This window comes from Acinonyx jubatus, chromosome A1, assembly GCF_027475565.1.
Source record: "Acinonyx jubatus isolate Ajub_Pintada_27869175 chromosome A1, VMU_Ajub_asm_v1.0, whole genome shotgun sequence".
Lineage (NCBI taxonomy): Eukaryota > Metazoa > Chordata > Mammalia > Carnivora > Felidae > Acinonyx > Acinonyx jubatus.
Window position 1 is genome coordinate 103,319,205 of NC_069380.1, and position 26,279 is coordinate 103,345,483.

Here is a 26,279-nt window from a genome sequence, read left to right on the forward strand (position 1 = left end):
TTGTTGCAAAAAGACCCAATACTTTTTAACAAGTGCCTGGCACATAATGAGCTCTTAAAAATATCTGCTGACTCACTGAATGAATAAATGAATTCACTATCGTAATATCAAATTCTGGATCCAAGTTTAAAGTCGTGCAACAAAGGGCTGAAACAGTTAGTTCTCTTACTTAGAAGTACAATCCTTTCTATCTGACTTCTTTAAGTGTTTTTTTTTTTTTCTTTTTGGGGGAGAGAGGTGCAGAGTCCAACGTGGGGCTCGATCCCATGACCCTGGGATCACGACCGGAGTCCAAATCAAGAGTCGGACGCTTAACTGACTGAGCCACCCAGGTGCCCCTAACTTCTAGGCAGTCCAGTATCCCCTCTGCTATTAAATCATTGCCAACATTTTATTTTTTTCCGTGAATCTTGAATAATCCTTTTATGTGTGTGGATTTTTTTTTTTTTTTTTTTAATTGAAGGAGAATCCTGAATAATCCTTTTGTTCGTGACCAGACTTGGAATCAGGTGCTCGTTGGTACAGGTCATTAATAGGCGGACTATGAATTTGAACTCTTAACCTAAACATGGCTTGCAAGTATCTCTAAAATAAAGAATCTCTAATTTCCCTTCCTATTCCCTCCTATGCACATAGTCTCCTTAAGCTGACATGGCATGTGTTGTTTAAAAAATCAAAGAATGAATGAATACATGAATAAATGACTAAGTAGATGAAGATACAAAATACTTGAGAGGTAAAGCAGTTCCCATTTTCCCGTCAATTCAGAACCCTTTGAAAGTGCAGAAAAGGAGGATCTGTGGCTCAAAGATCTACCGAAACTTAGGTTCCTGATCTGTGGCTTGAGTAGAAGCATGGTGGAAGCTGGATCTCTGTGGGACCCTGACTTGGAAGTCATGGATAGATTATTTTTCCCATGGTTGATAAAATGGCTGGCTATAGTTGAAATGGTACTATTACTTCCGTATTCAGGTGACTGAGCTCTTATGAGCTGGTGCTGTAATCTAACCATCATATGACCAGGTTTCTATTTGTCACAAGATACCATGTGCACAAGTTGAGGAAGCCTGTCCCTTCTGTTTCTGAATGATGCAAAGTAACAAAACCACTAGAAATAGCTATTGTTGTAAAGAAAAAAAAAAAGGTTGCTATTTCAGAGTCACCTGTAGGGAATGGTTGGGATAGGTAGGCAGGCCACGGAGGCACAGGATTGAGGGTGTAATGGTTAATTTTATGTGTCAATTTGACTGGGCCACAGGGTGCCCAGATCTTCGGTCAAATATTATTCTGGGTGTTCCTGTGAGGGATATTTTTGGATGAGTTTCACATTTAAGTCCATAGACTGAGTAAAGCAGATTGCTCTCCCTCATGTGGGTGGGTCTCATCCAATAAGGTGAAGACCTGAATAAAACAAAAGGCTGAGTCTCCCTTGAATGAGAGGGAATTCCTCCTGCCCGACTGCCTTTGCACCGGGATGTGCTTTTTCCTGCCTTCAGATTCTCACTGAAACACTGGCTCTCCTTGGGTCTCCAATCTGCCGGCCTATGACCTAGAATTTACATCATTGGCCCTTCTGGGTCTGCAGCTTGCCTGTTAACCCTGCAGATCTTGAAACCTGTCAGCCCCCATAATCACATGAGTTAATTCCTTATAATAAATCTCTTTATATCTGTCTATCTATCAGCTATCATCATCATCATCAATCTATCATCTCCTATTCCGTTGGTTATGCTTCTTTGAAGAACACTAATACAGCAGGAAATGCCAAAAAGGTGATAATCTAAAAAGTGTATATGTACATACACATATATATCCATGAAGCAAAAAATGAAGATAAAATCCATAAACAAAAATAAAAAATGATAATAAAATAAAATAAAAATCCATAAAGCAAAATTTAACCAAGTTCCCAATTTCCTTCCTGGTGATGCTCAGGCCATGTAAAAGGTAACCTACAATCTTTGATGACACTCTATGCAGAGGGTGGATGACTGGGGTAGGCTGGGCAGAGATGACATGGGCAAGGGTGATGAGCCTCCACACACAGTGCAGAGCAATTTGCTGGTTTCTGCTGCTAGTCTTACAATGGCTGGACCTTTCTTTTCAGGAATCTTTCTTTTAGGATATAATGCTTGAGTCTTTTCTTTATGGAACCCATTTTAGGGGCATGATCAGAAATGCAAACAGGGAAGTATGCACAGCCCACACCCACACTTGTCTTTTATATTCTCCAGTGTTCCTTTCAAGTGGCACAGACAACTGCCCAAAAGTGGGGGAAAGATTAAGTAAACAGATCATACCCATTTCATGGATTATTAGTGGGGCCATTAACATTACTTTTATACTACAGGTGTACTGGCACTGGAAAATACAATATAAGGCTATAAGGCCATATGAAAAAAAAGTAGGCTATACAAATACCTATCTATAATTTCAACTACCAAAGGGAGAACGATGCTATATCAACATGTGAACAGTGGTTTTCTCCAGGTAATAAGCAATTCTTGTTTCGTTTTTATTGTGCAGGCATTTTGTATTTTCCAAAATAAAATGTATTTTTATCATATTTAGACTAAAAAGGATAAACAAATAACATCCTATAGCCCTCAAGAGGGGAAGCACATTAAACCACCTTTGGAAAATGATAAACACAAAAACCAAACGAGAGCAATCCAATCCCAAACTCAAAAAGGCCTATGTCCTCATCATAAATAATCCAAAATCAACCAAGACCACTTCCTTTCTTCTCTAGGTGCAGACATGACACTAGAGATATCCAGGGAAGGATATGCAACAACCCCTCTCCAAGGCAGCCTGCTCCAGGAAGCAGCTGGTTTAGTGGGAAGACCCCTGGGTCAGACCCCGAGGCCCTGGGTGCTTTGCCTCGGACAGGCATGGGGACCCCACTGTATCATTTATATTCCCTCAGCTTTGGCTCTTCATCAGTAATACATGAGAACTAAATAGTCCTCAAGGAGCTCCTCAGGGCGTTGTCATTATAAAATGGAGTGGTACCTGTGCAAATACCCCCACGTACAAAGCACTACAGTGACGTAACACGGTCATCAGTGGTCTCCAACACCAGGTTCATGAGCGAATCCTCCAGTGGCCCGTCCTCCCCCACCTTGGTGGCGGCCGCAGATGTCAACAGTGGAGAGACGAAATGACCCAGACAGGATACTCTCTCTTCCCTGCCCCCCCACATAAATACAATGTGCCTAAATTAACATTTGGTTAGCTTGTTTCTTTTTAACCAGAGACATGCCAATTTAGATGAAAAATCCATATACTTAACATGAGTCATATCCTTGCTAGAGAAGACAAATCTATAAACAGGAGCTGTAATAATCAGCCAAACTTTTCTAAAGCATCATTTACATTCCTGTTTGGAATTTCTATATCCAAATTGCCTGCCCATCAATTGTATATTTAAACCATGTGGCCTTAGGAGAACTGGTGGGTATTTTCACTTGTTTCAGAAATGAGGAAGCCAAAGCAAAGGGATTCTATGATTTTCCCAGCCCCCTGCAGTTCGTGGAAAAACTTGGTAGCTCCATCTCTGACCTCAATTTCTTTAAGATTTTTTTTTTTAAGTTTTTATCTATTTTTGAGACAGAGAGAGACAGAGCATGAATGGCGGAGGGGCAGAGAGAGAGGGAGACACAGAATCAGAAGCAGGTTCCAGGCTCTGAGCCATCAGCCCAGAGCCCGACGCGGGGCTCGAACTCACGGATGGCGAGATCGTGACCTCAGCTGAAGTCGGACGCTTAACTGACTGAGCCACCCAGGCGCCCCTAAGATTTTTTTTTTAAGTTTACTTATTTATATTGAGAGAGACAGAGACAGTGTGAGTGGGGGAGGAGCAGAGAGTGAGGCAGAGAGAGCATCCCAAGGCAGAGAGAGACGCAGGGTTCAAACCCACGAAACTTGAGATCATGACCAGAGCTGAAATTGTCCAAGAGTCGGATGCTTAACCAAGTGAGCCACCCAAGCTCCCCTCTCTGATTTCAATTTCTCTGCCAGGCTCCCATAATTATTATTTAATACTGATGAAGTGTCTACATGATGCAAGGTGCCCTTAGTCATTCTGGCTGGGGTGATAAGGAAGACTAGGGCAAGAGGAATAGAACTGAAAACTTTTTTTCCTCCTCCAAAGTTGGAGTTAACAAAGTTGGTGATTTCTCCAGTTATGACAAGTATATTCCACAAAAAACTTCAGAGTTTCCTAATACATTGAGTAGGACTGCATTTGCTTAACGGGAAAGTACATGCTCTTTTGATAAGACTCAAATTTTGAAACAAGAAGAATTCTTGGTATTTAATGCTTGGGCAAGACAGTGTGGAACAGCTACAAGATTTCATGATTAACTTTTATAATATGCAGTTGCAATGGCCATCATGGACGCTGATGAGTTCCTCAGACTTTTTCAATTCACATTTTACTAACTTAGAGGAGAGGAGAGCATAATTCTCAGCTCTGTTGATCTGATTCTACTGAACATTCCCCTCCTCTCCCCAAGTTGGGAGTTAACGTGGAGGACACAACAGAGAAAATATGAAAAAAACTGAAAGCCGAGTCACTTTCCTTAGTATTCCCAAAGTCTCAGGCTGCAGATGAAACTTCTTTTCATATCTGTGAGTCACCACATATTTTCCTGGGTATCACAACTCATTCACTTCCCTTTTTGTGCCATGATTTAATTTTTCCCCGTAGCACTTTCAAACTGTAGGCAAGAAAGTTCTGCGAGCTGTCCTACTGAATTATAGAAAATTAGAATCTGGTTTGGGGGAAATAACTTCACATGTGCATTACAATGAAGAAAATGTCACAGTTCGTCAGTTTTTCAGAAGCCAAAATAAATAATTTTCCTTATTTCTTACAAACAAGGGGGAAAAATACAGTGATCTCCTTTGCTATTATAATCAGGTATCTGGGGAGTAGGGGAGAAGTCTAAGATCGTCCTCTCTTTGAATAAAAGTGAATTCTGTGGATATATTAGTCACTAAAGTTGCAAATGGCTCTTTTTCTTAGAAAACGTCATGAAAGTTGCCAGAGGTTGCCCATTTTTTTGGGTACTGTGTGATGATAACACAGGTACAAATTCCAATTAGCGTCCCGTTCTACAACAAACAGAGCCTTATGCCAGAGGTTGATTATAACAGGTGACCCTCAGCTGAAACTCTGTTATTATTAATTTTTCACAGACACCACCACCCTGTTGGGTATACCTTCCCTATTGGAGAAGGTTAGGACCAGCGTCTCACCTATATACCTCCCTGTCCCCCATGTCCTTTCTTTTTCACTTGAAAGGAAGGCTTCCCCAAATGGTATCAACTGTTTAGCCAGGATAGACAAAAGGTCTCCGGAGTGGTTGAAATGAAAGAACACAAACTAGCAACTAGCACTCTCCTGGCTTCTACCTGTGTCTCCATTTCCTTCTGATCCCCTAACCTTACCTGTACCATTGTGCGAGTGACCACCTGCGGTACGACCACCTTTGGAACATGGGACAGTATTCAGAGATAAGATGGCTCTAATGATCTTGGAAGAACTGGAAGACATCCTTGTTGGTGCTTTAAAAATAACTTATAATTATTTAAAAAGTCACTGTAATTTTAACAGCCAGAGATTCTTCTGGACTAAAGGTACTTAAGCCCCATATAGGAGAATTGAATAGAAAGGGAATCCAAATACCACTGGATTCCTCTTACTCGAGGTTGTTATGTTCTGTAAATTGCTGTCAATGCTGAATTAACCAATGCTGAACCATTGCTCCTAACAGAAACCCAGTGCTGGGTTCCTGCAAGGCTCTGGGCATAACATTTTCATCAAGTGATAACCTTTCGTCACTACATAACCTTACTTTATGTGTGTTTCTGTTTAAAGATACTTATTTAACATGTTTTGTTGATTCATTAACAGTGAACCCAGGGCCCACAATACTACAACCCATGCCTGAATTAAACTTATGTGACTCTTCTTCTTATAGAAGTTAGATAATACAAGTTATCGAACTTCTGTTTTTCTCTGTAAGACCTATCGTAGCCTTCTGTGCTTGGGAACACTAGAAAGCACATCGGCATTTCTGCCATTTTAAAGAGCAAAATCACCAACAAAAAGCCCACACGGGCACAGTGGGAAAAGGACACTTGTTTACACGATGAGATCTGAAAGAGCTGAGCGTCGCCTTGCTCCACCTCAGCTGGGAACATGTGTGTCAGGTGACTCGAATTTTTTGCTACCCTGTGCGTGTCTGCAAATCACTGTGAAAGCACTGCAAGTATTGATTTTGGGGTTACAAATAAATTTTCACAAGTAGGTGAATTCTCAGTTGTGGAATCTGTGAATAATAAGAATTGAGTGGAGAAGTTCTACTCCTTATCCATCAGCAGATCTTGCTTTATCTCTCTTTCTCCTTGACACTGATACAGCTTCAATTAACCTGATCTTTGATGCTAAACATTGAGATATATATACATATATATGTATGTGTATATATGGGTTTTTTTGTTTTTTTGGTTTTTTGTTTTTTTTGCCAGATGGCCATTCTAATTGTAGTGCAGGTGTATATTATGTTTTATGCTTGTTTTTTTTTAAACTAAATCGTTGTGAGAAGCTTTGCTTTTCAAAAATTAATGAGCGTGGGGTGCCCGGGTGGCTCAGCCGAGACCTACTTCGGCTCAGGTCATGATCTCATGACCTGTATCGGGCTCTCTGCTGTCAGAGCAGAGCCCACGTTGGATCCTCTGTCCCTCGGCTCCAGCCCGCTGGCGCTCCCTGTCTCAAAAATAAATAAATATAAAAACAAATTAATGAGCATCATTAGGAGTGATGGAAAGTGTAAAACCCATCAGTTCACAAAATCCCCTCCAATTTTCTATTGTAGAAAGAACACAGCGTTGAGACCACATTATCACTGAACAGACATGTTAACTACCGTTGGTGCCTTACAACTGACTCTGGTTCAGCAAAGTTATGTTCAGAATTTCACAGAAAACTGATAAACAATTGCTAAGTACTGTGGGAAGAGAGAGATCCTCAAGTATAAGTGTGGAAGATGAGGCCTCAGTCCTCTAAAGCCCCTCGTGCCGAGCCGCCTTTCAGGAGCTTCCTAACACTGTGGGTGAGATTAGAAGTTCAAACCTAGTTTTTAAAAACGTTGTTGCCTTCTCTCAACTGTGGGGGAAAACGTTGACATCAGCCACCCAACAGGGAAGTGTAATAAATAGGAAAAAAAGAAAAAAAAGAGAAACAGAAAAAAGAAGTGTAATAAATAGGAAAAAAAAGAAAAAAAGAGAAACAGGTGGGAAAATTCACACTCGTTAGAAATAGTTCTCAGAACTGTGCTTGGTTTTTCAAAACTGAAGCCAAAGCATGTGTTATAGATGTGACAGTAGCGTCCCTCAGAGTATATCTGAATAAGGCAGGACTGAGGTCCAGCGTAACATTAAAGGAAGATTCTGGCAGAGGCACTGTTTGCACTTGGGCCCTGATCCCAGAAAAGCACACTCCTTCATTCATGTGTTGGTTTATCGGTGACGGCTTCAGGGAAGCGCCTGGGGGGGTCCTTCTGCTGGTGGTGCTGTTGGCAGTCACCCGGACCCCGCACCACCATTGTTCGCACCCAGCCTGTGGAAGAGGTCTGGGAAGGAAATGAGAGTCAGGTCCTCTAAGGGGTCAGCGTGCAGTGACGGTATCTTATAACAAACAACGTTATCATCATGTTAGCTGATCTACACGGCCCTGTGCAATGTTGGCCACCATTGCTGGTTTAGAGAATCATGGTGCTGAGACTCAAGGTTGGGGTCTTCCTGCCTTGTATTTCTTACCTAAAACTAACTTCATTTCCCCATGACAGCTTATCTTAGACACCGAAAGGAAGCCTTCTTGAGCATTTGGAGCTATTTAATCACACTGTGGCTTTTAAAACAATGGCATCACAGGAGCACCTGGGTGGCGCAGTTGAGCGTCTGACTTGATTTAGGCTCAGGTTATGATCTCAGGGTCATGGGATTGAGCCTCACATCTGCTCCATGCCGAGAGCGGGGAGGCTGTTGGGGATTATCTCTCTCCCTCTCTCTCTGCTCCTTCCCCGCTTGTGTGCACAGGCACGTGTGTATGCGCGCTGTCAAAATACATAAACATTAAAAAAAAGGTTATCTCAGCAGTTTCTACCACTCCCTGTGTGGTTTGATAAACAATCAAAACCTTGAATCTCAATAGGGGAGGGGATAGCAACTTTTTAGGAGACCTACTAGTTATTTTAGGACCGAAGTCAGCAAACCTTTTCTGTAAAGAGCCAGACAGGAAATATTTTAGGCTTCGCAGGCAGGCCCTATGATCTCTGTTACAAAGACTCAACTCCGCCATTGTAGTGTGAAAAAGGCCACAGGCAATATTAGCTACATTGCCTGGCTATAAAAAACTTCAAATAAAACTTCATTCCCGGAAAATAAAATTTGAATTTCATGTAATTTTCACACATCACAAAATACTAATCTTTGTTTTACTTTTGTAATGTAATTTTAAGAATATAAAGACCATGCTCTTGGTTCAAAAGCAAACACGGGCCCTGCCCTAAAGGGGTGTGTCATCTAAAGTGAGGACTGTAGACACAGACATAGAAAGAAAACACAGAAAGAACTATATACCGCACAGACTCTTTATTTATTTTTGAGAAAGAGACAGAGAGAGCCCAGGAGGGGCAGAGAGAGAGAGGGAGAGAATTCCAAGCAAGCGTCACACTGTCAGTGCAGAGTCTGACGCGGGACTCGTACTCACGAAACGTTGAGATCATGACCTGAGCCGAAATCAAGAGTCAGGTGCTCAACCGACTGAGTCACCCAGGCACCCCAAGACTTTTTTCTTTTTCTGTTTTTTTTTTAACATGTTTTGCAACTTCCTCAGAAACACACTGAGCTCAAACACCCAGTGCAACTGTATCTCTACTTGTACTAATGCACTACTCCATTGCAAGGTTTTCTTTTCCTATGATCGACATCAATAAAGCATGAGAAAGTACCTTAGTGTCTTACAGAAGAGACAAAAAAAAAAAAAAAACCCACACTGTAATGGAAGTTAGAAAAATAATATTGAGGGTGCACTATGGAACAAGCCCAGCTGTAAGCATTCGGCATGGATTATCCAATTTAATCTTCATAGCAGTCCTCTGAGGGTTGATTAGAAGTAGCAGGAAATGATGGCACAAAAAGGTTACAAGACCAAGTTCACACAGCCAAGGGGTGGAACAGAATCTGAACCCAGGTATCCAATTCTTTAAAACTCACTCTTTTCTTTTTTTTTTAATTTAAATCCAAGTTAGGTAACATACAGCTTAATAATGATTTCAGGAAGAGAATTTAGTGATTCATCTCTTATGTAGAACACCCAGGGCCCATCCCAACAAGTGTCCTCCTTAATGCCCCCCACCCCTTTAGCCCTTCCCCCACCCAACACCCCACCAGCAACCCTGTTTGTTCTCTGTATTTAAGAGTCTCTTATGGTTTGCTTCTCTCTCTGTTTTTATCTTATTTTTGCTTCCCTTCCCATATGTTCATCTGTTTTGTATCTTAAATTCTACATGAGTGAAATCATATGATATTTGTCTTTCTCTGAATGACTTATTTTGCGTACATAATACAATCCAGTTCCATCCACGTTGTTGAAGATGGCAAGATTTCACTCTTTTTGATCGCTGAGTAATATTACATTATATATATATGTATATATACACATGTACATATACATATACATATATATACATATATATGTATATATACATACATGTACACACACACACACATACCACATCTTCTTTATCCATTCATCTGTTGATGGACATTTGGGCTCTTTCCATACTTTGGCTATTGTCGATAGTGATGCTATAAACACGGGGGTGCATGTGCCCCTTTGAATTTATCTTTTTGATAAATACCTAGTAGTGCAATTGCTGGATCATAGGATAGTTCTACTTTTAATTTAAAAATTTTTTTATGTTTATTTTTGAGAGAGAGGGACAGAGTGTGAGCTGAGGAGGGCAGAGAGAGAGGGAGACACAGATTCTAAAGTAGGCTCCAGCTCTGAGCTGTCAATGCAGGGCTCGAACCCACGAAGGGTGAGATCATGACCGGAGCCAAAGTTGGACACTCAACTGACTGAGCCACCCAGGCACCCCTATTTTTAATTTTTTGAGGAACCTCCACACTGTTTTACAGAGTGACTGCACCGGTTTGCATTGCCACCAACAATGCAAAAGAGAGCCTCTTTCTCCGCATCCTCGCCAATATCTGTTGTTGCCTGAGTTGTTGATGTGAGCCATTCTGACAGGTGTGAGGTGGTATCTCATGGTGGTTTTGACTTGTGTTTCCCTGATGAGGAGTGACATTGAGCATCTTTTTCATGTGTCTGTTGGCCATCTGGATTTCTTCTTTGGAAAAGTGTCTATTCAAGTCTTTTGTCCATTTCTTCACTGGATTATTTGTTTTTTGGGTGTTGAGTTTGTAAGGGTTTTTTTTGTTTTTTTTTTTCTTTTACTGTTTGTTTACTTTTGAGTGAGAGACAGAGCGCGAGTTGGGGAGGGGCAGAGAGAGATGGAGACAGAATCCGAAGCAGGCTCCAGACTCTGAGATGTCAGCAGAAAGCCCGATACGGGGCTCGAACCCACAAACCGTGAGATCATGACCCGAGCCAGAGTCAAATGCTTAACTGACTGAGCCACCCAGGTGCCCCTGAGTTTGTAAGTTCTTTATAGATTTTGGATACTAACCCTGTATCTGATATGTCATTTGCAGATACCTTCTCCCATTCCATCGGTTTCTTTTTAGTTTTGCTGATTGCTTCCTTTGCTGTGCAGAAGCTTTTTATTTTGATGAGATCCCAGTAGTTCATTTCTGCTTTTGTTTCCCTTGTCTCTAGAGACATGTCAAGTAAGAAGTTGCTGTGGCCGAGGTCAAAGAGGTTGTTGCCTGTTTTCTCCTCTAGGATTTGGATGGCTTCCTGTCTTATGCTTAGGTCTTTCATCCATTTTGAGTTTATTTTTATGTATGGTGTAAGAAGGTGGTCCAAGTTCATTCTTCTGCATGGCGCTGTCCAGTTTTCCCAACAGTATTTGCCGAAGAAACGGTCTTTTTTCCGTTGGATATTCTTTCCTGCTTTGTCAAAGATTAGTTGGCCATATGTTTGTGGGTCCATTTCTGGGTTCTCCATTCTGTTCCATTGGTCTGAGGGTCTGTTCTTGTGCCAGCACCATACTGTCTTGATGATTACAGCTTTATAATACAGCTTGAAGTCTGGGATTGTAATGCCTCCTGCTTCGGTTTTATTTCTCAGGATTGCCTTATTTAAGCCCCACTCTTAAGTGCTCACAATCCCATCTCTCACTGCTGAGGGGTCTTGTCACCAATGGCTCTGTCACTCACTTGGTATTCCTTTCCCAAATACTGTGTCATGTGTGGCTGGCCTGTGTGCACACGTGCACAGGCACAACACTCCTCACACCTGGGCAGTCCTTGCTCTTCCCTGCACCATTATCCTCTCTGCTTCAATCTTTGCATTTGCCCAAATGTCTATTTTCCCACGACAAGCAGGGACGTCGATATGGGAAGCCACCCTGAACAGTAAACGGACGTGGGGCTAAAACTCAAGAAAAACTTTGTTCTAGCTCAGGTGTGAACTGTGTAATCCTGTGTAGATCACTATACCTTTGGGGAGATAGTTTCTTCATCGACTAAATAACACCCCTCCTCCTAACTTTTCTGTGAAAACAATCACATGATGCACTGTGTGTGGAAATATGGTATAGTCTGTAAGGAAGCAGTGATTGTTGGTTACTCTTATTATTTTTTCTAAGTGTTTATTTTTTGAGAGAGCACAAGTGGGAGCGGGAGAGGGGCAGAGAGAGAGGGAGACGGGGGATCCGAAGCAGTCTCTGGACTGACAGCAGCGAGCCCAGTGTGGGGCTCAAACTCAACAAACTGCAAGATCACACCATGAGGGGAAGTCAGATGCTCAACCAACCGAGCCACCCAGGCACCACCCTGTTGGTTATTATTTTTATTACACCCGGCCTTTACCCTTTCCTCTCCCATTCCTTCCTTACTCATTGGGAAGAAGCAACACATTTCACTATCTCAGTATGTCTCAAAACACCAGCCCATTATCTTGCCCTTGCCTGCCCTTTTTATTCACCGAGGAGATATACAATGGTCAGCAAGACAGAGATGATCCTTGCCTTCCCCCAGGTCAGAGAGGATGAGACAGACATCCAGCGGTATGCGCTGGAGCCCATTTGCACAATCCCATTGATGCCTTTCCAAGTTCACATTCAGTGAAGCCATGTTGATGGCTTCAAATTGGCAAGTGTGGAAGTATTTACACCAAGGAAATGGGCAAATGCTAAATCACCCCTCCTCCCCCCGCCCGCCGCCCCCTATTCCCCAGAGAGCTGGTTGCTGGACATTTACCAGCACACCCCTGGAGATAGAAACATGTGCAACAGGGCAGAGAAAAATACACCGTGGTCTCCACGTTCACAGGGAGGCACTTATCATGACTGTGGAGGGTGGGGGTGGGGTGGGCACAGGTCCCAGAGGAAATGAGGTTTAAACTGACACCTAGATACGGTCTAAATAAGAGGAGCAAACCAAGCAAAGGGAGAAGAGAGTTCCAGGAAGTCCTAGAGTGTCAGCACAGCTGAAGGAAGTTCCTTCGGGCTGTAGTGCAGAGGGAGGGAGGAGGAAAGGAGTAAAATGAAGCTACAGAGGTTAAAAAGTTCAACCCGACCCTGCGGGTAATGAGTGGTTACCAGTGGGCTTTGAGCAGGTAGGGTCAAGGTTACGAGCGGGTTCAGAGTCAGAGCGATCGCCTTTGAAATCTGGCTCTCCCAGCTGGCACCTCCAGCTTCTTCCGTCAGCTGAGGCTCATCTGTACAATGAGGGTTGTTGCAGTACTCAGACCTCCTGGTGGTGGTTGTGAAGCCGCAGGGAAAGCGTGCAGCACCTGCCTGGCTCCTCAGAGTTGCCGGGCAGACATTCAAGCACAGACTAGCCAACCGCAGAGCAGAGGCGCACCTTCTCCTGGGAGGACCTGTTTCTGCAGCCCCTGCCCACCTTCAAACACCGGTATTCTGCTAGTTGGGGACGGTGTTTCTCGTCCTCTGGGGGGTGACTTACTGGTGGCTTGTGAAATCCACAAGTGTCTTGGGCAGCACTTAAGGAAGACACAGAATTAAATGGAATTAGGCAAAAAACAAGGGCTGGCGTCCTTTGTACTTTGCAAGGTAAGTTCTGTCTCGTGTTTGGGTGTGCTGGATTGCCATGTAAAACTGATCCCTGAGGGCTACAGTTAAAAAAAAAAACAGTTAAAAAGTGTGAAAGCTGCTCTTAATCAGGAAGCTACCTGAGCTCTGGGGGCTGGGAGACGAGAGGGTGAGGCAAGCGGGGCCAGCCTGGCTTTCCCCTCTCCTAGAGATCGTTAATGTCTCCGGTAGGGGATTTATTCCCCCAGGTCTCCCAAGGCTTTTTAGCTTCCAGTAAAAATTGATGCTCCCTGCACCAGGTAGGACCTTAGGCTTTATCTGCTGATGAGCAGCCAGAGTAACTGACAGCCCATGAAAGTGACCCTTAAAGCCAAGAGCCAGGGAGGGAGACCGTATCTTCTTAGTGGGGGTGGTTGCTTGTTTGGGAGGCAAAAGGAGGTCTATTCAGCACCTCCGACGCCCCCATTAGTAATCGCAACCCCACCATGAGTCCAAGTCAGTAACTAAAACCAACCAAGACAAGTCACTGCCCACTGGCTTAGTGCATGAAGGAACTCATGCATGGAACTGACATTTAGTTTGGTGTGTCCCAGAAAGATAATTCTATATATGAATAGATTTTAGAATAATTTGCTTTCATCATATGTCAAAACATATCCAGTTTGCCCTTTGGAGTTGCAGAAACCATTTGGCATTTCTTTTTTCCTCTGCAGTTTTAAAAAATGGAAAGTAATGGCAGATGCCTGGTCAGTGTTTGGGAGAAACAAATGCCCTACCGCAAGACGATCTGGTTTCCTCGAGTCCTCAGGGCTCATTCCCCAGGCATGGGCAATTGGCACTAGATTAGCTGCCCACATTTATTGACAAAGGAATTAATCTTCACCAGTGGTGTTTTTTTAAAGCCCATTCTTTCCAGGAAGCTGCAGCAGAGCATCGGGCCTCCTTCATTTTTCCCTTTCTTCCTTTCCCTGCTGACAAAAGTGGCTAAAAATAACCTCGTAAACCCTTGATTCCACTGAGGAAGGTGAGGGAGCAAAAGAACAAAAGAATGTCTTTTCCCCAGTGCAGGCCGCCCAGTGCCCAGTTCAGGCATCAAGTGAAATCACAGACATCAGGAGATTGCCTTTTAGATGGGTTGAGGAGGGTGTATGTGTGTGTGTGGGGGGGTGGGGGGGTGGGGAGGGAGGCATGAACAATGTGAGGACAGTTACCCTGACATGACAACTGTGTATTTGGTCAGACAAAACATGTCCATCCATGATCTCTAGGTATGCAGCACCCGCCTTAACTGCATTTTCCTACTATGTTTCTCACTTAACAAAATCATCTTCTGGGGGAGGGAGAAAGCAGTATACGCTTCCTAAGTCAATAAACCAATGCTGGGAGCACCTTAGTGGCTCAGTTGCTTATGTGTCTGATATTGATTTCAGCTCAGGTCATGATCTCAAGGGTTCATAGGATCGAGCCCTGCGTCCAGCTCTGTGCTGACAGTGCTGAACCTGCTTGGGATTTTCTCTCTTTCCCCACCCCCACCCCTCCCCCTCCCTCACTTGCTCCCCGTCTCAAAAATGAATAAACTTAAAACAAATTAAAATGAACGCTGAGCCAGGAACTGCCCATTTCCATTCCATACACTCTACTGAAAGTCCCCCTCAGTTAGACCCTAGGTAAAGTGCATGGCTCTGTTGGCTGTCTTCCAAGGAGTGCTCAGCCTGTTAATAACTGAGAGCATCTTCTGTATGCGCCAGACTAGGGTTTGTGCAGAAAGGCACAAAGCAAGAGAGAAAACCACAATAGTTGCATGAAGAGATGCATGAGAGAATGAAGGGTTGAAAGGTTGTGGCACTGGGGTTTCTCTGGTCCATGGAGTTATGCATAATGATCTTTGAGCTAGGTTCAATGGGGTGATGTCTTTTTTTTTTTTTAATGTTTATTTTTGAGAGAGAGAGAGACAGAGCATGAGTCGGGGAGGGGCAGAGACAGAGGGAGACACAGAATCTGAAGCAGGCTCCAGGCTCTGGTGCAGGGCTCGAACTCACAGACTGAGATCATAACCTGAGCCAAAGTTGGACACTTAACCGACTGAGCCACCCACACTCCCCCAGTGGGGGTTATGTCTTAAACTCCCATGGATTTCAGTATGGCTGTGTCACCCATGACAGGATGGCAGCATGGAACTTGGTGATCTACATGGTAAGACTAGTGTCGAAAGAGGACGTACAGACCCCAGGGAATTAACAAACATGATGGACTTCCATATGTTGGTGCTGACATGGCATTAACTGATTGGCAGAGGTAGCCTGAGGAAGGTGTTGTGATGAGGGTAGGTTTCTTGGCTAGGCAGTATTCGTCGCATGTGATTTTATGGGTGTGTGCCTTTATTGGTTTGCAGCTATGGAGTTGGAAAGGTGAAAAAGGTGGGTGTGGAGAGAGGAGGGAGAATTTTTCCTTCCATGAAGCTTTATCAAGACGATATACCAGTGAAGGAAATACCGTTAAAAGACAATGTTTAGGAGGTAAACAGTTATACATGCATTTAAATCTAAATGCCATTCCCATCACGTACATGTGTTAAAGAAAACAAGATACCAACAGCTAATAACTTAAAGAGTTCAAATTCATCCTCCCTAAAGGATTTAATTATTCTGTTAAACTGATTTCCCATTAAAGATTGTAACACGGAGATCATTTAAATACAGAAAAAAAAATGGTAACACTACAATGGTCAGTATATGTCTAAACAACATTTATAGGGGTTTTGATGGAACAGGAAATAGAGAGTGTCCTCTGTGACAAAGATCACATTCCATACAATGAGAGTCCTAGAAAGGTGGAGCTATACACTGAAAGACCTAAACCCTTTTGTCTTTGCAAATTCTGGAGCTAGAGCCCCAGTTGTAAAAGGAAAAGACCCCATATCTCTCCAATCTAACAACACTTCATGAAAGACTGAGCCCTTGATAAGGTGGATTGCCTCCAATGATATCCTAGAGGGACAGACATATGGCGCCTGGCCTGGTTCCCCTGGCTTCCCTTCTGGTTTTCAAGGGAATCATAGAATTCTCAGCATACACGGGCAGATGTTATTAGAGGGTTGGGATCAGAGAGGCAGAGGTGCTTATAGAGAATAGTTAGATTAGGGTTAAGTCATCTGAGAAGGGAGGGGTTGAACCTGGTAGAAATTCCTGGGATCTCAGGGAGAATCAGGAATGATCAGGAAATAAGAGGTGGCAGAAGGAAAGGAGATAGCTTCCATGGTCCTAAAGGCTCATCTTAGAAAGGGGTCTGAACTGGTTAAACAAACTGTACACATCCGTATCATGGAATGCTGGGTCATGCCTCCCAGTATGACCACCACCCCTGACCATTCCTCCAGTACCCCAACTCCAACAAGCTTTCAATTTCCCTGGAACCTCTAATCCATTGATTCTTCTCCCTTTTGACTCTACCTCATCCTCTTGATGATTGTCCTTTGGTCCTGAGCCCATTTAAACAAAAACTCCATCCTTAGAAGCCATCTGTTTGCATGTACCCACAACTCTTGCCTCTTTCCTGTCTACTCTCTTGGCAAGGGCACAATCCAGTTCTTTGCCAATTCTACGCCTATACCCGTTGCTGCTGAATATGACTGGAGAAAAACACAGAGCTGCACCGAATGGAAATTTGTGACCGCAAGACCGAGCCCGGAATGCTGCCCCACAATCATTCTTCGTTTTTCTCTTTCTGAACCCTTCCCAACAGCATACACATACATGGCTGGTTATTTCTCCCACCTCAAAAAATCCTCTTTTCTCTGCCTTGTGTAGCTCTTACCTCATTTCTCTGCTCCCCCTGCAGCAAATCTCATCAAAAGAGGTTTCTTTCTGTCCTCCCATTCTCTGTCTCTTGCAGCTTTATGAAGGTATAACTGAAGTACCCTACCATGTACATATTTAAAGTGTACAATTTGATTGGTTTTGACATATGTGTATACTGAGAGATCATTACCACAGTCATGATAATGAAGCTATCGATAACCCTCAAGAGTTTCCTTCAGTACCTTTCCTTTTGTCCTCCACCCATTCTAATGAGCCTTCTGCCAGCACCACTCCAAAGAAACTCCTGGTCAAGGTCACTGGTTATCTACATGTTCCTGAATCGAACCGTCGATCCTCAGTCCTTACCTTACTTGACCTCTGCAGCATGTTGACCTATTTATTTTCTCCTTCCATCTTGACACACTTTCTTCTCTTGGCTTCCAGGACATCGTAATTGATTGGGTTTCCTCCCCTTTTCACTATCCTCTTACCCTAAAGAGCCCTAGGATGCAGTCCATGGTGCCCCTTTCCTCTCTGTCTAAACTCACTTCCTTCATAATCCTCAACCAGTAACACGATTAATCCCAAATTTCTCTCCATCCTGGACCTCTCTCTTCTACTCCTTACTCGTACATCCCACTGCCTAGGTAAGATCTCCACTTCTCCAGTGTACCATGTTGAAAGCCGAACTCCTGTATCTACCCCCCTACAAAATTTGCTCTCCTACAGTCGTCCTTGTCTTGGTCAACGACATCTCCATCCTTCCAGATGCTCGGGCAGCCAACAGCTGAGTACTTATTCTTGACTTTTTTCTTTGTGTTACCACCACCAGATCCATCAGAAAATCTGCTTAATTTTACTTTCAAAACCTAGGCAGAATCTAACCACTTTTACTGCCTCCACTGCTTCCAACTTGGTCATTTCTTGCTTGGCTTACTTTGATGGTCTCCTAATCTCCTTTTCCCTATAGTGTGTTTTCTATAAGGCAGCCACATAGATTCTTTTAAAAATGAAGCTAGGAGGTTCCCTGTGTGGCTCAGTCGGTTAACTGTCTGAATCTTGATTTCGGCCCAGTTCATGATCTCATGGTTCCTGAGTTCAAGCCCTGCATCCGGCTCCACACTGACAGTGCAGAGCCTGCTTGGGATGCTCTATCTCCCTGTCTCTGTTCCTCCCCCATTCCCACTTTCTCTCTCTCTGAAAATAAATAAACTTAAAAAAATGAAGCTAGGTCACATGATCCCTTGCTCATAAACCTTCCTATGGCTCCCCATTTCTCTCAGAATCACAGCCAACTTCCTTACAATGGCCTAAAGGGCCCTACACATTCTAGTCCTCCCCCCCGCTTTATCTCTCCATCCCATGTTGAGCTCACTCCATTCCAGCCACAGTGGCCTTTGCACTAGCTGTTCATTCTGGCTTTAAGTGCTTTCTTCCTGGCACAGCCACTCTGGAAAACAGTCTGGAAGTTCCTCAAAAAATTAAATACAGAGTTACCATCTGATCCAGCAATTCCACTCCTAGGTATATACCTGCTAGAATTGAAAACAAGGCTTCCAACGAAAACTTACACATGAATGTTCAAGGCAGCATTGTTCCCAGTACCCCAAAGTGGAAATGCTCAGTGTCCGTCACCTGATGAATGGATCAACAAATGTGGCATATCCGCACAACAAAATATTATTCAGCCATAAAAGAATGAAGTACTGATACGTGCTACAACTTGGATGGAACTTCTAGACGTTATACTCAGCGAAAGAAGCCATACACAAGAGGTCACATATTGTGACCGTTTCATTTACATGAAATGTCCAGAAGAGGCAAAGCCATAGGGACAGAAAGTTGGCAACACCAAGTTGCCAGGGGCTGTGGGGAAAGGGCAATGGCAAGTGACTGCGACTGGGCACAGGGTCTTGTTGGGGGTGCTGATAATGTTACGGATTACTCCTGTGCCTCCATCAAGGCTTTGCTCAAGTATCATTTTTCAGTGAAAATTTCAAACACCCTACCACCCTCCTCGCTCTTCTCATCCCTCTTATCCTGCCTTATATTTTAATCCTTGTACTATGTGTCAGTTTCCGACATGATACACACTTTGCTTACTGTGTCAATTGTCATTTCCTCCCACTAAAATGGAAGCTTCCTGACTTCAGACATTTTTGTCTGCTTGTCTACTTACGTAGTACAAGTATCTGGAGTACTACCTTGTGCATCAATAAATATTGACTGAATGAATAAATTAATACCAAGAAGACATGAAGATTGATATGCAAAAGAACACCGAATCATATGAAATAATAATTTATTCTTAAGTGAAAAAAGTAGATTAGCAAACAATATATAGTATTTACAGTATGATCCCTGAATTGTCAAGAAATAAAAATGTATTATGCATAGGAAATACATTAGGGAGGTGAGATACATTAAAATACATCACAATCCCTGAGTGTTGTGATTATAGTTAGTTATCGATTTATTTCTAAAAAAATGTGTTTGTATTTTCTAACCTGACAGGCTTAGGAATCAGGCAGATTTGGGATATAATCTGTGCTCCACTTCTTACTGGCTATGTAAATCTGAGCAAGTTATTTAACTCCTGGTGACTCAGTTTCCTCATCTTTAAATGGTATTAACCTTACTGGACTCGTTTGAAGATTAAATAATACATGTAAAGCATTCAGCATGTGCTTGCCACATGCTAGGCACTGAGTTATCATTACCTTTCTAAAAACCATGGAGTTCACATATTTTAAAAAAAACTTTTTTTAATGTTTTTTTAAATACATTTTTAATGTTTATTTATTTTTGAGACAGAGCATGAGCGAGGGAGGGGCAGAGAGAGAGGGAGACACAGAATCTGAAACAGGCTGCAGCACAGAACCTGACGTGGGGCTCGAACCCACGAACCACGAGATCATGACCTGAGCTGAAGTCGGACACTCAACGGACTGAGCCACCCAGACACCCGTTTAATGTTTATTTTTTGAGAGAGAGACAGAGTGTGAGCTGGGGAGGGGCAGAGAGAGAGGGAGACACAGAATCTGAAGCAGGCTCCAGGCTCTGAACTATCAGCACAGAGCCTGATGCAGGGCTTAAACTCAGGAACTGCAAGATCATGACCTGAGCCAAAGTCAGGTGCTCAACCAACTAAGCCACCCAGGCACCCCATAATTATGGAGTTCAAAATGTACTACTTCCTGAATTTTTTTTCATAAACATTTTGAGTCATACTCTTTTAAATTCCTTTGAGTGAACAATGAACGAGTATAGACTCTCACCTTTGTTATACGTCTGTACACTCTCTTGATTCATTCAAGCCTTGAATCATCCATTTCTCTACTGACCAGGTCCACTGGACTCATTTGTTCCCTGTTGATTTTGGGTGATGTTTGACTCATCTGGCCAAGAGGAGATGACATGTACATAGCACTGTCTGCAAGGCACTGACCTTAATGTTTCCTTCTGAGTTGTCTGGGCATTTTTGTCCATTGTTGAGTGATTGCTCTGTAGGTTTTTTAGTTTTGGCACAACTGTAATCGAGGGTCTCTAATGCTTTAAGAAGGATACAGAAGTTACAACATAAAAAACTCAAAAGCAAGCTCTTGAGTTTTCTCTAGCTAGACTGTCTTCTTATGGGGAGGGGGAATCAGCAAGGCAGAGAAAATTGTAAATTTTCACCTCCCTTTTCAAAGTTATTGTAAAAGTGATGTATTCTCATGGAAATACAGATTCACTCATTAAAGGAGGATATACATGGAAGCAAAATACCTCTAGTTCACAAACTACTCCTAGTAGTAGTCCTGGAATTACAAGTGGTTACACTTGTAACAATTCTTGGTTTATCAAATTTAAGTAATATCAATTAATTCCTTGTTTTTAAAAAATTAGAAATTTAGCCCCCTCCCTTTTTTCCCTCCTTTTTCCTCTCCCTAAATTTTGTTATATTTTTTACTTTTAAGTTCTTTGTTAACTTTATAGGTTTAAATAATGGTCCTGTATTTTTCTTTTTTAGTTCATCACCTTCAGCCAGTATCTCTTAAGCTCCCCCCAGTTGTGTAAGTCGAGGAAACTGGCACCGTTCTACCTCCCTCTGTTGCTTCTCTTTTCCATCACTCACATAGATTCTCTCAGCCACATCATTAATTTTGCATTCTTAGGGTTTATAACTTAATTGTCTGTAATCACCCTTGTCTTCCACAGATTCTTTACGAGTACGTTCTAGAAAACGAAAACCAAGAAAGCATTTTAACATTATGAGTCTCCATAGATACAATTCGCTTCAGAACTAAGTAGTGTGACTGGACACTGACAGAAGGTGATGTGGGTTTCCTTAATCCATATTGCTTGAAAGAGAATGCCCCAGGCCTCAAAGTGTGTTATAAAAGTGTTAATTATTTTGGGGGGGCACATGGGTGGCTTAGTAGGTTAAGCATCCGACTTTGGCTCAAGTCACGATCTCATGGTTCATTGGTTTGAGATCTGCATCGGGCTCGCTGCTGTCAGCATGGAGCTTGGGATCCTTTGTCTCCCTCTCTCTCTGCCCCTCCCCTGCTTGCTCGCTTGCTCTCTCTCCCTGTCTATCTCAAAAACAAAAACAAAAACAAAACTTAAAATTTTTAAAGTTATTTTTTACCAATTGCTCTAAATCACAACACATTTTCATTTGTTTCATAGTTGCACTATGTATTTCTTATGGAGCTTTTTGTTTTTCCTGACAGTTTGAATTGCCTTTATTTTATTTTTTTCTTGTTGGCAATAGTAGCCTATTTTTCACCCAAATGCTAAGATCATACATCTGGTTAATCAAATTGTAATACAAAATCCACATTCTTCTTGAAGTCACGCTTCCTGTTGCTCTCTGACTCACACAGTCAGACACACTGTGTAATTCAGACACACTGTTTTCTAAACATGCCACATCCCTAGGATTTCTTTTCATCACACTCTTTGAAATTAGGGTCAATATTTTCTCAAATATGTTCTCCTTTCTTTTGGGTCCTCTGCTTCCTTTGCTATAGAATATTCTCAAACAATTTTTCCCCCAGAGATCTTTATTCCAGACATTTCTAAAATTTTTATTTTCCCTTTCTCTCAATTAATAGCTTAATGATAAATAAATTCTAGGTTTCAAACTCTTTTCCTTCTGAGCTGTGAATTAATTTTTTCATGAGTTGCTGACGGCAAATAAAATGCCAGTCTGATTCTTATTTCTTTAAAGTGTTCCCCCTCTCTGTATATTGTTAGCATCTTTTCCTTCTCATTCGTGTTGAGAATTTCATAGAGTTTTGCCCTTTTAATCTGAAGCTCTGGGAAATGTTATTTCTTTAAATACTTGTATCACCCCTTTGTCTTTATTCTCTTTTTGGAGCTCTTAATCATATGTTGGACTTCTAGGATGGGCTGTCCATGTCCATGAAATATTCTTTTATATCTCCTTGTCTTTTTGTTCTAAGATCTAGGCCATATACTTGACTTTATTTTAAATGCAGAAAATGTGGGGCACCTGGGTGGCTCAGTCGGTTGAGCGTCTGACTTCAGCTCAGGTCACAATCTCGCGGCCCGCGAGTTCGAGCCCCGCGTCGGGCTCTGGGCTGATGGCTCGGAGCCTGGAGCCTGCTTCCGATTCTGTGTCTCCCTCTCTCTCTGCCCCTCCCCCGTTCATGCTCTGTCTCTCTTGGTCTCAAAAGTAAACAAAAGTTAAAAAAAAAATAAATGCAGAAAATGGATTTTGAAAATTTCGTCCACCATATTTTATTTTTATTTTTAGAGAGGGGGGAGGGGTAGAGGGAGAGAGAAAGAATCCCAAGCAGGCTCCATGCTTGGTGTGGAGCCCAATGCAGGGCTTGTTCCCATGACCCTGGGATCATGACCTGAGCCAAAATTAAGAGGTGGATGCTCAACCGACTGAAACACCCAAGTGACCCTCATCCACCAAATTTTTAATTTCCACTGTTTTTATTCCTTAAACTTCCATTTATATAGTTACTTCTTCTTATTTTCTGGATACAAATATTCTTTTTATTTAAAAAGTTTTACAGAGAAAATAAACACCTCTGTATTTACAATTCAGAATTTTTTTTAAAGTTTACATTTTGTCATTTGTGCTTTAGATACTTTTCTTATTAAAAGAAATGAGACCATTGAGGTCAGCTGAAGTGGCCTTTTTTTCCCCCAACCCCTATCCCTACTTCTGTTCTTCCCTCTTTCTCTTTCCTACCATCATTCACTTCTTACCAGAGGCAATCACCGTTATAAATTTTGTTGGTTTTCTTCTAGTCCATGTTCTACTATTTTTAATATGTCATTATCTTTGAAGAGCACACAGTATTGTTTTATGTACATTAAATCTGTACCATAGTAGACATATTCCAGAAACATTTTGTTCACCCAATACTTGTTTAAAATTTGTCCATATTGAGGGCTGCCTGGGTGGCTCACTTGATTAAGCGTCTGACTTCAGCTCAGATCGTGATCTTGCAGTTTGTGGGTTTGAGCCCTGTGTCAGGCTCTGTGCTGACAGCTTGGAGCCTGGAGCCTGCTTTGGATTCTGTGTCTCCCTCTCTCTGCCCCTCTCTCACTTGTGCTCTCTCTCTCTCTCTCAAAAATAAATAAACATTAAAAAAAAATCTATCCTTGTTGATACACAGGGATCCAGTTTGTTCATTTTCAACTGCTGTGAGCATCCTCATGATCATTCATTTAACAAATACTTAGGTGCACCAAAAATGTTCCTGAAACCGTTCAGGTGGCTGGAGGCACAGCCACGAAGGAAACAAAATACGAACATAGCATATTTTATCTTTCCTCCGTCCACAGACATTAGGTTTTGCCATGACCAACACTGCTTCAGTGACTGTTCTTGTACCAGGCTTTGATTGCATGTGCTTCTCTAGTGAATATTTCTAGAGGTAAAACTCTTTATCACAGGCCACATTTTCAATGTGACCAGGTATTGCCACCTTGCTGTCCAAAGTGGTGCATCAGATGGGATGCCCAGCAAGCTGAGAGAATTGTCTGTTCTGTTCATCCTGCTCTGCATTTGGAAAGTCCTACTTCTTTTATTTTGGCCATTCTGATGGCCGAGGAAGGGTGCCTCTTGGTTTTAGTAAGCATTTCCCCTAATTGTTAGTGAGGCTTAGCATCCCTTCTCCCATTTATTGGTCCTTTAAATCTTTGTGTACTCCCTGAAGGTATCCTTCGCTGCTCTTTTTTGCAGTTAGTTGTTTGTCTTTTTCTTACCAACTTGTAACGTTCTCCATCTATACAGTGTGGAAGCAAAAACATTTTCTGTTTTATGCATTGAAAATATATTTTTGCAATTCAGGGTTTGTGTCTTCACTTTATTGATAGCAGCTTCTGCATAAAAGAATTTTACTTCTTAATGCCATCTTTGCCTTTATGAACTGTCCTTTTTGTATACTGACTGAAAAATAATCTCTCCCCCACAGTCATAAAGAAATTCTCCCCTCTATTTCCTCTTAGTAATTTCAAAGGTTTATTTTACACACACAGGCCTCTAATTCATCTAAAATTACCCATCTGTATGAGTTAGGCATTAGTCTACCTTTTTTTCATAATGAGACCTAAATCATTTATTAAATAATCTCTCTTTTTCTCCCTTATTTTTAATGCCTTGTCTACCCTCTGCCAAGTTCCCACATATATTTTGAAGATTGTTTCTGTGGTTTCTATGATGTTACAATGAATGGATCTGCGATTTGTCAGGTTCTTTTTTGAAACAATTCTCTTTTGCTCCCTAAGTTTCCCATCTTTCACCCAGTCTCAGTACTACTCTGTCTGTCTTCACTTACATTGACTATATTTTTAAACAGACCTCTTTATTTAAAGATGAGGAAACAGGGGGCACCTGGGTGGCTCAGGCGGTTGAGCATCTGACTCTTGATCTGGCTCAGGTGATGATTTCACATTTCATGGGTTCGAGCCCCACATTGGGCTCCACTGACAGCATGGAGCCTGCTTGGGATTCTCTCTCTCCATCTCTCTCTGCCCCTCCCCCACCCACTCACTCTCATTCTCTCTCTTCTTTAAAAAAAAAAAAAGATGAGGAAATGGAATGAAGCAAATAAATACTCCTTTAAAACTTGATCATGTTCTTCCAATCCATGAGCACGGAATGTTTTTCCATTTCTTTGTATCTTCTTCAGTGCCCTTCATCAGCTTCCTATAGTTTTCAGCATACAGATCTTTTTACATCTTTGGTTAGATTTATTCCTAGGTATTTTATGCTTCTTGGTGCAATTGTGAATGGGATCCATTTCTTTATTTGTCTTTCTGTTGCTTCATTATTAGTGTGTAAGAATGCAACTGATTTCTGTACATTGATTTTGTATCCTGCGACTTTGCTGAATTCATGTGTCAGTTCTAGCAGACTTTTGGTGGAGCCTATCGGGTTTTCCATGCATAATATCATGTCATCTACAAAAAGTGAAAGCTTGACTTCATCTTTGCCAATTTTGATGCCTTTGATTTCCTTTTGTTGTCCAATTGCTGATGCTAGCACTTCCAACACTATGTTAAACAACAGCAGTGAGAGTGGACATCCCTGTCGTGTTCCTGATCTCAGGGGGAAAGCTCTCAGTTTTTCCCCATTGAGGATGATATTATCTGTGGGCTTTTCATAAATGGCTTTTATGATGTTTAAGTATGTTCCTTCTATCCCGACTTTCTCAAGGGTTTTTATTAAGAAAGGATGCTGAATTTTGTCATATGCCTTTTCTGCATCAATTGACAGGATCATATGGTTCTTTTCTTTTATTAATGTGATGTATCACATTGATTGATTTGCAAATGTTGAAACACCCCTGCAGCCCAGGAATGAATCCCACTTGATCATGGTGAATAATTCTTTTTATATGCTGTTGAATTCGATTTGCTAGTATCTTATTGAGAATTTTTGCATCCATATGCATTAGGGATATTGCCTGTAGTTCTCTTTTTTTGCTGGGTCTCTGTCTGGTTTAGGAATCAAAGTAATGCTGGCTTCATAGAATGAGTCTGGAAGTTTTCCTTCCCTTTCTATTTTTTGGAACAGCTTGAGAAGGGTAGGTATTATCTCTGCTTTAAATGTCTGGTGGAATTCCCCAGGGAATTCATCTGGTCCTGGACTCTTATTTGTTGGGAGATTTTTGGTAACTGATTCAATTCCTTTGCTGGTTATGAGTCTGTTCAAGTTTTCTATTTCTTCCTGTTTGAGTTTTGGAAGTGT

The 26,279-nt window shown here is 42.1% G+C and overlaps 1 protein-coding gene and 1 long non-coding RNA gene across 10 annotated transcripts in view; one reads left to right on the plus strand and one right to left on the minus strand.

Moving 5' to 3' along the window:
- The window catches only part of LOC106970735 (uncharacterized), a 110,300-nt gene that overhangs the window by 77,114 nt on the left and 6,907 nt on the right, over nucleotides 1-26,279 (plus strand). Inside the window, exon 7 of one of the 8 annotated variants that reach the window (XR_008297455.1) lies at nucleotides 6,888-7,162. The exons of the other annotated variants lie outside the window; for them this stretch is intronic. This is a non-coding gene — a long non-coding RNA (uncharacterized LOC106970735). Of the gene's footprint in view, nucleotides 1-6,887; nucleotides 7,163-26,279 lie in introns of those variants that run through there. 8 annotated transcript variants of the gene reach the window in all.
- The window catches only part of MARCHF3 (membrane associated ring-CH-type finger 3), a 152,022-nt gene that overhangs the window by 57,467 nt on the left and 68,276 nt on the right, over nucleotides 1-26,279 (minus strand). The gene's annotated exons all lie outside the window — the stretch shown is intronic.